At 36.2% G+C, this 14,061-nt stretch overlaps 1 protein-coding gene across 1 annotated transcript in view; it reads left to right on the plus strand.

Moving 5' to 3' along the window:
* The window catches only part of naaladl2 (N-acetylated alpha-linked acidic dipeptidase like 2), a 425,480-nt gene that overhangs the window by 291,657 nt on the left and 119,762 nt on the right, over positions 1–14,061 (plus strand). The window lies entirely within an intron of this gene.

Below are 14,061 nucleotides of genomic sequence, written 5' to 3' on the forward strand. Positions count from 1 at the left end.
ACAAACTAAACTTGACACCTTGCAATACGAATTATATCTCTATTCAAGCAACAAATACACATCGTGGAGCTTACAAATTGCACATGCCCCCATTTATTTCCATTAAAAATGCAGTATTGATGTTTGTTGTACTGCCTTGGGGTGGGAATGCAGAGATTTAGCCCCAGCTAAATCAGCCCACTCAAATTTGGAACTTCTGGCTAGGATAGCAACTTTGATCTTAATTAGTGCAAGAGATCTTCACGATGTTTATCTGCCCTTGAGGCATCTTCACAACCTGAAAATAATAGGTAATGGGGGGGTGAAATCCACAGCTCTGGCTTTGTGTGGGAGGGTAGACAACCCCCAAACTGAATTTAAAATAGTCTTATTCATAAATATGCTTGACTCTATTTGAGGAAAGTCCTGTATGCATACATTAGCATTAGCTTAATAGAATTTAAGCTGAACTGCAGTAGTGAACATCAGTGGGTGGTCCCATTTCCAGCAGTATTTAATTTCTTTACTGAAACTTTGGAGAAGCTGAGAGAGACAGAAAGCTGAGGCCTTCTATACTGTTCTAATTGGTATCTTTAAAGTATATTTTATGCTTATGCTTTTGTACATTCCATTCAATCATGGTAAGATAGTGAACAAATCAAAACAATGACAAAGTAATGATAATATAATTTTGGAATTTTAAATTGTTGAACAGGCTTTCAAATACCCAATAGGCATACCCAATAGGCAGTGTGAACAGTAATGTACGACTTCACTTGACCTGTTCCATTATCATTTTAATAGAACTTCCTTCCCCTATGACTATTTTCTCCTCTTAAACTAAACAAACCTTCTAATGACTCAGTTGCAATTTCTCAATGTAGGTACTGTTGTCTTGAAATGTTTTGCAACGCTGTGTTTGTGACTTGACACCTTTTCAGGTGAATTTTGTTGTTGCACTGGTTTTCTATTAGTAGGAAACATCCTCCATCACTGATTATTTAAGTAGGAGGAGAGTTTTTGTTCAGTGAGCATGCTGTGTGGGTTGAAAAGTAAGTTCTGAATGGCAGATGTCTTAGCACCTGGCAGCATAATCATTAATAAAACTGCTTTTGGCAGCATGTGTTGTTCTGGTCAAAGTCACTGCCACAAATTGAGCTGAAAATGACAACAACCCTGTCAGTTTGTGAAATCTTTAGCCCATATTACCTTGTGTTATTTTTAACTGTTGCATCTATCATATTTTTTTAGTCATATACTGCATTAGTCATAGCTCTCACAGTGAACACAGATTGCATTCTGCTCCTTGGTTTTCCCACTAGGACATATCAGTGTTGTCATGGTGAATAGTCATTATTTTAAGGAGGAGAGAGTTCAACTTTTCAACTACCCAAACAACTCTGCTGCATTCAGACCATGCAACAGTGACTTAGTAGATGAGTAAAAATTTAAGGTACCGGTACATGCACTTTGAGTATGTCAATTTTTTTGTTATTTTGTGTGTCTGCATTGCTCTACTTGTTCCAAATCATTTATTAGGCATATAGTAATTGCTAGTTACTTTTCAAATTCAGAAGATCACCCTGTCACATTTCAGATGAGTTGTTTGTTACCTGTTTGAGTTCCAAGGAGATCAGACTATTTTACAAAAATAGCAAAGCATTAAATAAAATGTATAAAAATATAAACCTATTTGTGTAGCAAAAATGTGTCTATAAAATCATTAACTATTAATCAACTTATGCACCACAAATTCATCTGGCAACCCTGAGGATAACTAAAACTACCTATACCTGAACCAGATCTAACAGTCAAATACCTCATACACATACACTGGGTAGTGGGAAGTGCGTCTAGTTGCAGAGAAGGTATTAGGCTGAAGAAAATTAGAGTTTAGGCACTGAACATAGTCGTTACCTTCAGTACCTTATAGGCCAGCACTAAAATCTTGTACTGAACGAGTGGTGTGAATACCAGGCAGTAGCGTTCTGGACTAGCTGCATTAGTCTGGTGGCTAACATAGAGGATCTGTCAAGTAGGACACTGCATTCTGGCTAGGAGATAACAGATGTTTGGGTGAGCATCTGAACCACATCCCAAGTGTGGGCTTCAATATTTGCTTACAAGTTTGTTATCAGTAGTGAGAGATATTTTATATAATTACTGGTAGTGGTGGCAGTAGAAGCTGTATAATTAAATTCTTGCTAGTTTAAATTATGATAATCAAAGTTGAACTGTAACCTTTCTCTTTCTCTTGATTATTGTTCCTGAATTTAATTATTATTCTGCCCTTGGTGTTTTCATTTATTTCCTTTATTTTTAAATTGGTCAAGTACGTTATAAATTATATTATTAGTGCTGTAAATTTATGAATCATAGTTGTTCTTATATGTGATAACTGTGATGAAGGTCTTTTATGGGTGCATGTGAGGAATTAATCAATTTTTGACAAGTTCCAACGCTATCTATAAAGACAGTTGCTGCTAATTATAGTAACTGCTCTAGTGCTGTTGGAAGACTTCAACAACATGATGGATGACATTGTTTTTGTTGCTGTTATTTTCATGGAGAGATCAGTAAAGCAAAGATATTCATATGCCAATGGTTGATTAAGTTGTCTTAATCTATTTGTGACCTAGTACAAGTCAGATTGATGTGTGTGCCTAATTGTCCTTAAAATCCTATAACCAACCAATATACTTGTACAATATGTTATTTGTCCTTATCTTCAAATACCAGCAGGTGTACTGAACCAAAAATATTAATAAATGCAGGGTTATGATAATTATTGTTGTTTGGTTAGGTTTAGGCACAAAAAACTGTGACTTCAGCTTGAGTCAGTGTTCATTCACAGACACAGTATGATGACTTAGCAGGTTTTTTTATGTCCTAAGGACACACTGTATGATCAGTGAGCAAATAAATTCTATATTTTCTTTTAGAATTAATCAATTTGTTTTTTTGTTTTTTTTTTGTTTGTTTTTTTTTTTTTTTCATTTTAGACACTTGTGTAATGTTGGTAACATACCTCGTTTAAAGATAGTAATATAGGAGCCAAATGTGTCCAGACTGGTAGACTTGTCAAACATTTGCACAGTACATACAGTCAAAGGTGTTTACTCTGTAGGAATGGAAGACCCTTGTACTGTTACACTGTATTGTTCTTTGGTATGTTGTTATTGTGGAAACAATTATGTATATGTTATCACATTTATGAAATCATCATGGTTTGGTTAGGTTAAAGGGCAAAAACTACCTAGGTTTAGAAAAAAGATTGTACTTTGGGTTAAAATAATTATTAGGTTTATAGGACCTTTGTCATAGTCAGTAGGCGATTTATTAATTTTTAACAGGGGGATCGCCCAATGGGCCCCTCACAAACCCATACACTGATCTCCTGTGGAAGGTCGTGTTTTCTGACCCATCCATTCACCCCAGCTTCCTCCAATATTAACTTTAATATATCTCCTAGCTTCCTCATTTGTTTGTGTCATAATTACTAATTACTACAGTTGGTTATAATAAGCTGCTGGCACATTCAAACATGGGCTTGTATGTTTTGTTTTACAGAACAGTGTCTTAAATTCACAATAGGGGAGGTCTCCAGAACCAAAAACAACAAATGCATATTCATGTTTCTATTTTATGTGTATACAAAAAGTTTAAATCAAGACTCTACATAAATTGAAGTTGGTCCCTCAAACTACACTCAGCATCTGATGGAATTTTCTAGTGACATAGAAAAACACCAGCTTAACTGAGACAGAAAACTGACATAGGTAACAGTTTGAAAAGACACAAGAAAGCATATTGCACTTATTAAGGTAATTTACTGAAGCAGATACTGTACATATGGTCCCAACCACATGATCATAGTTTTTCGGCAATATTTGCTTCTGTGTTCCAGTTTTGATCAGTATTCCAAACAGGCCACTATGTGTGATTAATTTATCCTCATATGTCCAGTAAACACAGAGTTGTGGTGTTGATAATGTGCTAGGAAACCACCAGATGTTGTGTAGCAGTGCCACGGTGTTCATGACAGGCATGTGGTTTGTTGAACATTTGTTTTCTCGTTTAGCATCTGTTTGTTTTTCACTTCATGAAAATTTTCTTCTCTGTGCAGCCATAACACTCCCCATACTATCCTGTGATTATTCATCCCCTGCATTAATTTTACAAAAGTTTGTTATACAAAGTTTGCATGGTTGTTTTAAGTTGGCTGAGGCATCACAAAGGTATTAATTTATATCGGAGAGTGGAAGCAGATTAAAGTTTGTTTGTGATATTAAAAGTAACACCTGCTTTGTGCACAAAAGCTGAGTGAGACAAATATTTCCAATATAAAAGAATGACATAACGAGAAGAAAGTTGGGCAGGTAAGCAATATAACCATATCATCATAATAATTCATCATGATGTAACATGATACACAGAAAAAGATCATGCAGTGCATTTTTCTTCACCACTATGCACAGAGATCTGGAAGTAAATTTCTACCCTGTTGGTGCCATGCGTGGGAGTCGTCTCTTGACATATGTCACCAGGCAGTTGCACTGGCTTTGGGGGCCTAAAAAGAACTCAGACAGGCTGGTGAGGTGTGAAAAGAATATCTGACATCCCCTCATCTTTTTGCTCCTTGGTTCAGGGCCATATTGAGGTTCAGATGAGGATAGCATAGGATAAACAGAGTCAGAGGGATCTTCATCGCAACTTTAGCATGTACTTTGTTTCGACCCAAGACCATTATTGCAACAGGTAAACCTCCAAAAGTGTAAAGACCAGGTCTTTAAGATCTTCCACTTTCATTCTTTAATTTCTCTTTACGGACAGAAAACATGTTATCAGTTGATCTGTCCACTGTTGCAACAACAGCTTGAGCATCAATATCTTTATTTTCTTCTCCCAAATGATCAACAACAGGTATAATTATCTCACTGTAGATTTTGACCTATGTGCCAATAAACATGTTGCTATTGACAAACTAATACAATTCAATATTGTGCCCAAACAAAAGGAGAAAAGCTCCAATTAATTGCTACTGTGTTGTTTCAGGCATTGTGACCTCTAAAATGTGCTCTCTGTGGCAAAAACGCAACACAGTTAATCAACCTCTTGAGTTTGCCCTCATTTTTGTCCTCACCACTTGTTTATTGTGCATTTCATTGTCCTTGCTGCTGGTTTAGTCCACCCTACTGTTTTTTTTATTTGATTCTTGCCTTCGGATGGCCTGTTGTTAACCTCATGTCTTGTACTTGTCGAGCTGAAAAAGGTATGCTTTGTGAAACATGTTGAGATCCATGACCACTTCTCTGTGAGGAAAAGATAAATGTGCTACCTGTACAGTTCTACCTTTTCTTGATTGTGGCAAGTCACTGCAGTGGTCTTAGTAAAGGTCTTCATGGACACAATCCAAAAATAACCAATGGAAAAAAAATTACCTGAACCAGATGTGCATATATTTTTTCCACAAAAAAGAGACCCAATCCGAAGGGGACCTAAGACCAGTCAGACGAAATCAAGTATAATTAGTCCCAATCCAAAATAAAGTTCACCTGAGCAGAACCAAATAGTGTGAGAACACTAACGCAATAAACCACCTGTTAATTAGTATTCATGGCAGAAAAGAGGGAAATGTTATTTTCCTTGCACTTTATAGTTCACAGTTGCATTCTGCTCTCAAAAAACATTTATCTTTTACAATAATGATTACAATCTTAAAACAAAACTTATACAACAGCTAACGTAGGACCTGCTTTAACCATTTTACTATTAACTGAGTTAAAAATAGAGAATGCTACACTCGGTAGCACTCATAATGTATTAAATGTGCAACTGAAAAACACTAGCTAGAATGTTCTTCATTCTTCCAACTTTGTTGGGGGTGGGGGGACAATCACATTTCAGGGGTAGCCAGTGCTAAAAAAAGTGCAAAAAAAATATTCACAGATTTTTTGATGTGTTGCACCTTTCACTTATATTTAAGTGCACATAAAGCAAAAACTGCTTCACAAAACATTTTCCTGAATTTACTGTACATGTGTTGCATTAGTAACCATTCTATTGTAAATGATAAAGTAACTCTGTGAGCACGTTGATTATAGAGTGTTAGTGATTTGCTTACTAGCTATAGTAGCTAACCCATTAGCGCTACAAGTAGTGACTACTTCAACAAGTTTTTGGAACAGGTTTTTAGCAAAAACATGCAGATGCATTTTCTTGGGCCATCTACTGGAGTGGCAGGGCTGGACAATGCATTTCTCTGATAGTCTATATGTCAGATCTTGTATTACTTTCAGTCAAATGACTTCAATCTAGTTCCATCTGTTCCAACAATTCTGTGAGAAGTAGCTTCCAGAGATGCCAGCCCACATTGTGATTATTACCCCAGTTTTCTTTGGCAGTAGAGTGGAAAGATACATATTTCACATACATCCCTAACACATATTTGACTAGATGCTTTGAACTTGGCAGCAATTTCATCATACCATTTTACCCAGAGCACATCAGGTCTTAATTTATTATTGGCTCTTGCAGCAGGAATACAATTTTATCACACCATTTTACAGTGGCATTATATCCATTTGAAAAGTTTTTTTTTTCCTCAGCCTGCATGTCTGGGTTTTAAAACACGGTAAATAGAGTCTTGTTAAGTGGCAGTAGATACCTGTCAGTGGCCCAAAATGCCCTGGATGTCTGAAGCTGATGAGGAATGATAGAAGTATATTATAGATGCATCCTGCTCTCCTCAGCACAGCTGTCAGGCCAAAATCCCCTACAGTGCTCCAAATAGTGATGATACCAGGGAGCATTCACACAAGCTAAGGCATACAAACACACACCCATGTGTATACGTGTGTGCATATCTCCATCTGAAATATGTTCCTTGAGGTAATTCCATCGACAGCTTTGAAGCTGGGGATGAGTGAAGGTGAGAGGGCATATGAATCTGTGGGGATGGAAGAAACATGGTAGGAGTGAGGAGGAGGAAGAATGTGGTAAGAATAAGATGAGTTGTTGTCATTACGATTTTAAATTTGAGGCATCAAAGTGACTCTCTCCAGAGTACTCTGAACTGCATTTTATTGATTTTAAGCAGGAAATTTACTGGATTTTTGCATAGCAACAAAAATGAAGAGCACTTTATGATGATTTTCATGTTTTAGAAGGTTCCTCCTTGGTTTCACATGCTGAGACCCACTCCTAAGGCAAATGGTATTCTCTGTATTTTGTGTATTAAAATTGCAAACCGCAAAGTCACTTACAGAGATTAAAACCACCATTAATAAAGTTTGTACAATCACCATAATGTTGTTGAAATTAAACCTGGTTTAGCTAATACCTGTGATGTATACCTCCATTGTTGTCTAAAGTCTATTAAAAACACCTCTTCATGTTGGCATAAACAGGGCACATGCAAAGGGAACTTTTTCTGACTTAAAAAAATGGCCATGCTTAGAGCTTAGAATTAGTTTTTGAAATTAAAAGTGAGACTCTATATGTTATTTGTTGAAAATAGTTAAAGTAGATCATGGGCTTTTTCCTTTAATGAAGATAAAGGAGATTTTAAAGTTGCACAATAGGTCAAATTACTACATGCAGGATAATGTGAAAGAGATTACTCATATAACAAATCCACAGAAAGTTATCATGCAGGTATATTACTATTAATTATTATTAAGGAATATTACTATGTGTATTTTTGCACTTTTTGAAAAATCATCATTCTAATCTTAAAACAACAAAGAGGGACTGTGCCACTAAGGTGTAGGCAGTAACTTTCTCAGTCCTTCCCACTCACATATAGCTGCTGAGTGCAATGGTTGTACTCCCACAGGAACATTAAAATATTCAGTTTAAATATTTTTATCTTCTTATCTATTTATTGGGCAGTCAACTAATTTCCATGTAAACAAACAATAAACTACAGTAGCTGAGTCAGCAGAGCTGATTTATTGGTGGATGAGCTGTTTGGTCCAGTTAACATTATTAGAGAAGAGGATCATCAGCACTTTCTGTATGTCTAGCATTTTATTTTGCTCTGCAAATACTGATTGTCCAGAAAGCCGCTACCCATCTTTTCATGATACAGCACTTTGTTTATGTAGGAGATTATTTGTCATCAAGTTCCGCCTCTGAGTGCACACTGTAAGCTGGACATTGGATTGTGAACAAGGTCTTTTTTAAACCACATTTCAAATCAGCCAAATGTCAATGGAACAACTAAGGAGAAGATGACATTTCAGTCATCTGGGTCATCTTGGCAGTGTCTCCATGCACTGACATAAAAGCTACAGATATGATAAGCAAATCTCCTATTTGTCACATTTGTTGCACTTATTTGTTTACATACTGTAATTTACTGCATTTCTGTAGAATTTGGGGATTATGTCACATTAAAATCATTCATGAATAAAGAACCATAAAGGTTTTGTTGGGCTTCCTGAGTTCTTAACCAAATTTGCTTGCATATTGTAGTAGCATATCAATATTTTGAACAGAATGTTGTAGAAAAAACAAAGAAATTAAACACTTATTAACCCATAATTAAATGTTCCAAAAGTTGAGTAAACATTTCTATAGAAGCTCAGCATTCTTGCAAAAGTATGGTTTGGCTTATGAATATCAAGTCCACTACAGGTCCACTGCATGTTTGACTCAGTCAGATATCAGTGTGAAATGGTGTAAGACTTGAATACAGAGGTGACAGCTGTGGAGTCTGATTGCAGCAGGGATGAAGGCTCTGCGGTAGCTCCTTCACACGGGACAAGTGTTGCAGCTCTGAGCAGCACTCAGGTGGGAGGTGCTGTTCATGAAGGCCAGCAGTTTGATTGTTATTTTCTTATCCCCAACCTCCTCCACTGAGTCCAGAGAGCAGCCCAAAGCAGAGCTGCCCTTTTTTTAATCAATTTGTCTAGTTTCTTTCTGTCTGTTGCTGTGATACCACTGCCCCAGCAAACCACTGCATAAAAATGGCTTATACCACCACAGAGTCCAAAAGAAGTTTTAAGAGTGTACTGCACACTCCAAAGGAGCTTAGCATCCTCAGCATGTAAAGGGCTCTGCCCTTTTTTATATAGGACAGACCATTTAGTCCAAATTATTATTAGATACATACCCAGGTATTTATATGTCTACACCATCTATTTGTTCACTCCCTGGATGTTCATTACTTTTGTCTGGGCATGTTTATTCATGTGAAAATCTACCAAATCTTTGGTCTTACTCTAATTTAGCTGGACCTCATTCATCCCCTAAGATGCAGCCAGACCCCCAGCTGGGGGATTGACTGAGCTGAACTGGAAGTGTTCAGAGTGACAGGGAACACTGAAGGTGAATGAACCATCTGAGGCTTAGAGCCAGATTAAAATCTGTTGAAGAACATATTTAGCCTATTCACCCTCTCAATGCCACCTCAGGCTGCCTTTTACTGGGTGGTTCTGTCTCTCCAGACATCACTCGTTATTATGCTTGAGTCGATCTTCTATCTTCTTCCTGTAGTGGTCTTTACCCTGCCTGACCTTAATTTTTAGTTCCCTCTGGATACCTTTCATCTCCTCTTTGTTTCCAGACCTGAAAGCTCTTTTTCTGGCTTAGTAGAATTTTTACAACACAGGATCTGGTTTTAGATTAGAAAAGGCTACTGATCAGTTCAATCTATTGCCTTTTATTGTCAATTATTTTGTACACTGCTGGTCCAATTTTAATTTAAACATTTTAAAATAGTGTCGTCAATGCTTTCTCCAATATAGTACTCTGGATCGGATGTCACTGAACAGAAGCCACTGAAGATGACACTGTATTTGTCCATAAATCTTCTCTTACAGCACTTCCTTTTTTTATTCACTATTGTTTTGTTTTTTTTTTATTTCTAAAAATGCCTCAAATATACAGTTTTATCATCTTTCAATCAAAACGGGATCAGTGATTTCCTAAAACAGCAGGCAATGGTTATGCATTTGCAGGAGACTATTTTAGGGTACAGAATAACAACATATCACTCCATGGCACACAGGAATAAAACTTATAGGAATGTCATTAATGAGTATCAACACATTTCTTTTTGCATTTTCTTGTGCAGAAGAAATAGCAATACTGTATAGCAATGTAATACATACAAAAAAATAGTGACTGAAAAGGCTCAGGCAGAAGGTAAGCTTATAAACGCCCGCCTACATTCCTATCAGTGTAAACTACCCTATGTATCAAACACAAAGAGACACTATACAACCAAATCATTCCCACTTGTATCCCTCAAACATAGCTGTACAAATCCTTCTTTTGAAAACTAAAAGTTAAAGCCACACTCTTAACTCCATATTGGCATTATTCCGCAACTGCACCCCAACAGCAGAAACATATCTTCTTTTAAGCCTCTTCTTAGCTTTTTGTACTTAAAATTTATAAACATTTCAGAGTTCATATTTAGTCTCATAGATTAAAAAGAACTTTTGCACTCTATCAAGAAGTGAGTTTAATTTGCTCTAAACATTATTTGCATTATTCTATAATATACTGTCTTTAAACTTCATCATATGTGAATTTAAAAATAGTTGATCCCCACAATTCAACACAATAATTTAGATAAGGAAGATACAAAGTACAGTAAAATATACGTAAGCAATTCTATGTTGATATGTACCTAGTTTAATACAAAATTACAAATGATTTTGAGATTTTTTTCTTTAATATATTCAGTTTGTTTTTGCCATGTTAGTCTATAATCAATCATTATCCTGAGAACCTCAGTCTCTTTCAATTTCCACATTGTGCATCTTTAATTCTACAGCCTATCCCTATTCACTTATTTTTGGTTTCCAAAAACCATAAATTTTGTTGTTGTTTTTTTTTTTTTTAAGATAATTTGTTAATGTTGAACCAAATTTAGAGCTTTTACAGCTCCTTTTCTGTAGTGTGCACAAGTTCTTTTAAATTTCTACTAATACTAATACTACAGATATCCATCCATCCATCCATCTTCTATACCCGCTTTTCCTGGTTCAGGGTCACGGGGATCTGCTGGAGCCTATCCCAGCTCTCTCTCGGGTGGAAGGCAGGGGTACACCCTGGACAGTCTACTACAGATATTATTTACATAAAGTATGAAAGATTTTGGACCTATCACTGAACCCTGGGGGACTCCACAGCTAACTTTCCTGTAACTTCCTGAAACTATATCATTAATTTGTACACACTGATATCTGTTTTGTAAATAACTTTCCTATCAAGAGTTTACTGTCCCTGTAATTCCATACGTATCCAGTATATTTTCAATAACATTCTATGATCAATTGTATCAAATGCCTTCTTTAAGTCAATATAAACACAAACTGAATGCTCATCATTTTCATTTGTATCTACCATTATCGTTACTGCATAGGAAGATGTAAATACATACTCATGTTCACTCAACATTTTACAATTAAATTCCTCATCATCAACACCTTATCCCAGTTACAAATTTTCTCTCCATTTTGATATTGAAAACCCTGCAAAAAAGTATTTTTCTCGTATATTTTCCCCAAAATATCAGCTGTAGTATTCATAGACTGATCAATACAAGAACCAGGTGTACTGTATATACAACTCAAAAATATGCTCTTAAATTTAATAGTATGAATCTCAATTGTCAAATGTTCCATAATTTCTTCAACTATACAATCGTTTACCTTACACTCAAAATCTTTCTGTACACAATGCACCAATTTTCAAAGGCAAATTGTTTACGTTCAGTTACATTTGCAAAACTATAAAGTGCAACCTCACATTATTTTTTAAGACAATCTTCATCAAATTCTCATTCTCAGAAATAATCACTGCTTTCACTTTCTTCAACAAACAAAAATCTTCATTTATCATACAATATTTTATTATATTACAAATTAGAAATGAATGGCATGATGGGTTTCACACATCATTTAAGTTCCAGATTATCACCGTCTTAGCTTACTTTGTTGGACTACTTAACTTGATGCACTCTTTCCCATTTCTTGTCCATGCTGCTTTCATTTTATTTTGCTCTTTGAACACTTGCAATTTCTGGTTATTTCAGCATTTTTCTTTGTCAAATGTTCATTGACATACACTCCAGTGCCCTTCAGCTTTTTAGACTGTCTCAGTACTTCCATTTTGTGCTTTCGATTTGTACTGTACAAGAATTATTGGCTTAGCTTTATCCTTGCATGGGAGAATATGACAGGTTGAAATTTGCTGCCTGTCTAAACTAATGGTTTTGCCATTCAGAAATTCCACAGCTTGTTGCTCTAGAGAATGTAGCTCCTCAGGAGGGGCATCCTCACTTGGAGATCACCAGCTATAGCCCTGGCATAGCTGCTATGTTTTGTATCCAGTCCACTCATGATAATGTCACCTGTGCACAAGTATTGCTCCAAGTCATCAATTCTTTGTTCCAGCAGTTCAATCCTCTGGTCCCTTTGTTTAATCATGGCCTCCAGCTGAGGGACCACCATGATGTTTGCTTGCTGTCTTGCCACTTTCCTGATTTCATCCAACATAAAATTTGGGGATTTTTTAATCTCCTCTAATTCCTCTGGCAACTTTTTAGTTGTTGTTGACATCTTGCCCAACAGGATAATACCAGTTGCAGAAAAACAAACAAACTGTTCCAGGTAGATTCAATAAAGAGTTGCTCTCATACCAATCACCATGTGCTCTCAGGGCCAAACTATGACCTTGTTCCAAATACTCACCAATACTGTATCTCAACAATATTCAAAAAGTTGTGGAAGCCCAACAGAAACAAATGCTTTCTGCATCTCTCTTTCTCCCACCTTAGCTGTACTTAACTGTCACACACAAACATGCACAAACAATCATACACTTATACACACCTCCAACAGATGTTCAGTCCAGTCAACTGGATTAGAGGATTTATATTTGATATCAATTACCTCCTCAGGAACAGACGGTGCCAATATAATCTAAACTTGAAGACCCTCTGGAATTTGTAGATATGATGATAAATGGAAAACTATGATTTTTCTGTACTTTTTAAAGACCTTTCTCATTTCCTGTTTCATTTTGTTGAAACGTTGTGGACCCATCTTTTTGTGTAAATACATACGTACAGACTTTCACTTTTCTCTACATCTGCTGCTGTTTCTGATTGCTTTGCACGGTTCTTTTATAGTGTTTTTTATGATGATCATATGTTGATTGAATAGCATACATTAGTAGACAAATTCTCTTGTCTTTATGCTTATTTGTTTTTCTTTGAAGAAACCCACCTACTACATGATGCCTCAGTGTGCCAGCGTCAAAATGTGGTCATCAAAAAGTGTGATCAATTGCAATTTAAAGTAATTTAACATAATCTATAAACATTAGTGACCTGCCAATAGCTAATTAACCATGAACAACAGTAGCGGTTCCAGTTGAATCCACAATAATTTTGACTAACATAGAAAATATATGACAAGATAACAATAGTGTTACAGTAGCATTAGTTCAAGCCAACCTTGTTTCATAGAAGTAATACTGTGTGCTAAAAGCTAACCACCAACAGGACTGAGGATGCAAATCCCAGCCTCTGGTATACACACACACATATATATATCTGTATTAATATATATATATATATATATATATATATATATATATATATAGTGACATTTTCATATAGCTCTGATACAGGTACTAAGACCCCTGTTTCTGGTGAGTCTAACACAAGGTACACTATGTCAAGTTGTGTATGGGTGCAAGATGCTATGGAATGTATAATAGTAAGTCTATACACTAAGCATTAAACAGACAAAATGAGAGGCACAGAGGTGAGTTGCTCTCAGCTGCCCGAATGACAGTTTGGTGATGAATAAATAGCAGAACAGCAGTTGAATTAACCAGCATTGATTATGGTGCTGGAATGAGTGCTGCATGACTCAGGGCCATCTAAGTGGGCAAGATGGGCAATGTTTTCACACTATTTCACTGTTTACAGTGGAAAAAATGTGGGCTTGTATCCGCTGTGGACATAATAAACATACGGGGGTCCGGCTTAATTTAAATGATACAGGGCTGTTCTTGGAGGAGTACAGTTTTGATTGCTTTATTTTTTTCATATGC

Source organism: Mastacembelus armatus, chromosome 4 (genome assembly GCF_900324485.2).
Source record: "Mastacembelus armatus chromosome 4, fMasArm1.2, whole genome shotgun sequence".
Classification (NCBI taxonomy): Eukaryota; Metazoa; Chordata; class Actinopteri; order Synbranchiformes; family Mastacembelidae; genus Mastacembelus; species Mastacembelus armatus.